Source organism: Elephantulus edwardii, unplaced genomic scaffold (assembly GCF_000299155.1).
Source record: "Elephantulus edwardii isolate Elephantulus edwardi_28Jun2011 unplaced genomic scaffold, EleEdw1.0 scaffold00204, whole genome shotgun sequence".
Lineage (NCBI taxonomy): Eukaryota > Metazoa > Chordata > Mammalia > Macroscelidea > Macroscelididae > Elephantulus > Elephantulus edwardii.
The window spans coordinates 1,293,567-1,298,355 of NW_006399954.1; positions in this window are offsets into that span (position 1 = coordinate 1,293,567).

The window sequence follows — 4,789 nt, forward strand, 5'->3', positions numbered from 1 at the left end:
ATTTCCAGAAAAAGAAATGCATAGAAAATGGACTGTAGACTCGGGGGAGATTGTATAATAATGAAAGGGGTTTTTTTTTCCTTTTCAAAGAGAAAAAGGAACTAGGGGGAGGAGTGGGCAGGGAGGAAAATGTGCAACAATGAATGAATGGTAGAAATGAAATTAAATTAAATGAAAAGTATATGCTGTAAAAAATATATATTTTGCATTTAAAAGAATATTTCATTAAAAAAAAGAAAGGAAACTAAATTGTCATGTCAGAACTAAAGTGTTATGTCAGAAAATACATATGTGGCATTTTTTTAAAAAGAATTCTTCTTACATAGAACTTACATGTGTTAATATGAGTATGTGTATTATTAAAAACTAACTTCAAAAGAATTGGTGATAATGACTCCTTGACCTACATTACATGGATTTTCTATTTATTTGATGAATATACTTAGAACAAGAGTTCTGGTGACCTACTGGCAAGAAGCTACACTGCATGCTATTCGAGGTCACCAGTTGCTCTGTGGGAGAAGGATGGACAAACGTCTCCTGTGCAATTAATTGCTTCTGGGCACCCAAAGGAGGATCAGCTATAGATCACTTCCAACTCTATGGTACACAACAACAATGTGTGGCATTAAGACGGGAGGTAGATTCATCAACAATCTGTGTTAGCAGACGAGGTGACATCTGCCTGCTGAAACTGAGGAAGACCTAAAGTGCTTGCTGCAGAAGGCCAAAGACTGCAGCCTTCAATATGGATTGAAGCTCAACATCAAGAAAACAAAGATTCTCGCCAATGATGAAGAGATTGAGATTGTTGACAGCTTCAGTTTGCTTGGCTCCACTATCAACATTCTTGGTACCAAAAGCCAGGAAATTAAAAGATGAATTGCATTGGAAAAGTCTGAAGTCAGAGACCTTGCCAAAGTACTGAAGAGCAACAAGATCAGTCTGGAGACTAAGGTGTGCCTAATCCAGGACATGGTCTTTGGAATTAGTTACTATGTACCAGAAAGCTGGACAATGACTAGGGATGATAGGAGAGTTGATTCCTTTGAGCTTTGGTGTTGGCGAAAGGTATTGAATATACACCATGGACTACTAGGAGAACAAACAAGTTTGTTCTACAGAGTGTGAAGATAGGCTGGTCCTTGGAGGCAAGATTCTGAAGCTCCAACTGCTATATTTTGGACATGTTGCAAGATGGGATCAGTCCTTGGAGAGGGACGTCATGCTTGGGAAGGTGGAGGGACAGTGCAGGAGAGGAAGATCCTCAATGAGATGGATTGATTCAATCACTGGGATAATGGGGGTGGGCATATTGGAGGCATTAAGATTGGCAAGGGATAGAGCAGGATTTAGGGCTGTTGTACATAGGGTCACTATGAGTCGCAGGTGACTAGATGGCACATAACAACAACAAGAACAACTGATTCCAGCACACTCACTTGCATCTTTTAGGTGTCATGGTTTATTAGTAGAAAAAAAGCCTAACGTATGGCATAAAGTTAAACAAAAGTTAGTTAAAATTGTGGTTACTTTACTCAAGTTGCTTAGATGGAGCCAGTTTGTAACTGTTCACTATTCAAAAATTGTTGTTGTTGATTGCCTTTGAGTCAAACATGACTCATAGCAACCCTATGAACAAGAGGGCTGAAGCCCTTCCACAACTATTGATATTTAAAAGTTTATAGAGTTTCTGGAGGCATATTCTTTAGGAAGTGAATGCCATTCTTGCTTCCAATACTCAAACATAGCATGACAGAATTCTCCAGAATCTCTGCAGAAAGAAGTATACAGTCAAGAAAACTCCGTGGAGCAGTTCTCCTTTCTAACACACTATAAGCCGGGGCCTACTCAGCCAGGGCTTACTCATTGGCAACAAATGTGCCTCAGGATTGTCTTAATCAAATCAGAATCAATGTGAAATGCCCCTGAAGAATGCACATAACATCGTTGTTGTTAGGTATTGTTGAGGAAACCCAGTCTAATGGAAACCCCATGTACAATGAAACAGAACACTACCATGTCTTGTGCCATTCACATGATTTGGGGAAAAACAAGCTATTGTGATCCATCAAAATTTCCTTGGCCAATCTTTAAAAGTAGAACACTAGCTTTTTTTACTCCATCTATCGGAATTTGAAAGCTTCTCTCTGAAACATGTTCAGCATCAAAGCAATATGCAGGCTCCTATTGACCAAGAAGTGGTGTCATAGTAATGGAATATCTGGGTTATAAGGGATTTCTTTGTTCAGCTTCTTGAGGAAACAAGAAACTGCTCTCCAGTGTGACTGCACTGTTGTTCTTATGTGCTGTCAACTCACCTGTGACTCACAGCAACCTGATGTACAATAGCTCTAAACCATGCCCTACCTTGAGCCAAGCTCATCATCTCCAACAGACCTAATCCTATTTCTCCAGTCACTGAGTCAATCCATATCACCCTGGTTCTTCCTCTCTTGTGCTATCCCTCCATGCTTCCAAACATGATGTCTTTCTCCAAGAGCTGACCCCTTCTGGCAACACACTCAAAATACATGAAAAGTAGTGTCAAAATCCTTGCCTCAGACAACATTGTGGTTTCACCCTCTCCTGACAGTCCACAGTATGTTCAATACACTTCTCCAGCACCACAAAGCAAAGGCATCAATTCTTCTTCTGTCATCCTTAGTCGTTGGCCATCTCTCTGATGCATAGCAAATAATTGTGAAGACCATGACCTGTAGCAAGTGCACCTCAGTCTCCAGACTGACATTGTTGTTCTTCAGTACTCTGGAGAGGTCCTTGACAACTGACTTTCCCTATGCAATCCATCTTTTGATTTCCTGACTACTGGTACCAAGAATGTTGATTGTGGAACCAAGCATTCTGAAATTATTAAGAATTTCAGCCTCTTCCCCATCTATCATGAAGCTGCCAAGGTGACTGGAATTCAAACGTTAGGAACAGAAAAGAGGGATCAGTATTGAGAAAGCGTGGAAATCAGAAAGTCATGACAGAAATGAGGTTGGAGATAGAATTATAGAATTCTGTACAATGATGTGTTCATTTAAAATACCTTTTATAAGAAACATAAATGACCACTGCACACAGCGACTTCACAGCTGGTGGCCTACACAGGGATAAGATTGATACAACTGCAGAAAAAAAATTGATGGAGAAGCTCAATATCAGCTGTGAAATGTAGGCTAAGTGCTGATTGTGGAACAGACCATCAACTACTTATATGCAAATTCAAACTGACGCTAAAGAAAAGCAAATTCCATCTACAAGAGCTAAAATTCGACATTAAGTCTCTCTAACTACAATTTAAAGACTATCTCAGGAACAGGCTTGAGGACTTGAACATTAATGAGCAAAGACCAGATGCGTTGTGAAAGGATATCTGGAATATCATCATTGAAGAATGCAAAAGGTCATTACAAAGATAGAAGGGGAAGGGAAAAACCCAAAAATGGATATCAGAAGAGACTGTGAACATTGCACTAGAGTGCCAAGAAGCCAAAGGAAAGGGAAGAAATAAAGACACTAAGGAGCAGCTGAACAGAAGGTTTCAAAATACAGCAAAGGAAGACAAAGCAAAGTATTATAATGAAATGTGCCAGGAGCTGGAGTCAAAAAATAAAAAAAAAAGTATGAAATTGCATTTTCTCTCTCAAGAACGCATGCTCTTGGTATTGGTAAAATGACAGACACATAGATCAATGGAACAGAATTGAGAACCCAGAAATCAGCCCATCTACCTATGGTCAACTGATTTTTGACAAAGAGATGAAATCAATTAAGTGGGAAAATGACAGCCCTTTTAACAAATAATGTTGGCAAAATTGGAAAACTATCTGCAGAAAAATTAAGTAAGATCCACACCTCACTCCATATATAAATACCAACTCAAGGTGGATCATGGACCTAGGACTAAAATTAAGGACTATAAACTTCATTAAAGAAAAGCTTGGAAGAACTTTAGTAGTCCTAATCCACAACATAAAGAGTCTTCCAAGTATCTTGAAAAATCTACAACTAGGAGAAGATAAAATAGATGAATGGGACCTTCTAAGAATCAAATCTCTTTGCTCATCCAAAATCTTCTCCAACAGGGTAAAAAGGAAAGGGTAAAAAGATTGGGAAAAAGTGTTTGGTAATGACATATCAGATAAGGGACTTATATCTAGAATTTATAAAATACTTGAGCAACGTCCCTGAAGTTTACGCCCCCTCCCCTCCATCTTTGAATTTTGGAGTTGGAGAGAGGAGTTCGCAGACACAGTGGAGAGAGGTTGTGGATTTGGACTGGGACACACCTCTGGGCCTTTGACCTGTGTCCCCCAGGTACCATGCCCCCCCCCGGAAGTTTGTGCCTCCACCCCCGGCAAGCTTTGAATTTTGGGTTAAAAAAAAAGAAACCCATGTAGACCAAATTATGGCATTTATCACCCTCCCCTGAAAAAGTTGTCTAACATTGAAGATTTATTTTCTTTGGACTACAAACTGCTGTTTCGCCTGGCCACGTTGGTCCCACTAACTAAAGCAACAGGGAGGTCCTGGACATCTCAATAGAGGAGCAGTGACATCAAACCAAGAAACAGCTATCACCTTAGTTTTCAAAAGCTCTTCCAAGTCAATGTCTCAAAAGAAGCAGGGTACCTCACTCACCATGCAAGCCCAAAAAAGATATCTCCCCCCAAAAAATGACATAGTAGCAATGGATTTCATGAAGCCAGAAAGTTTGATTGAGCTTTCTGATGCAGAATTAAGGGGGAAAAAAGATCGAATATTTTCAGTGGATGAAAAA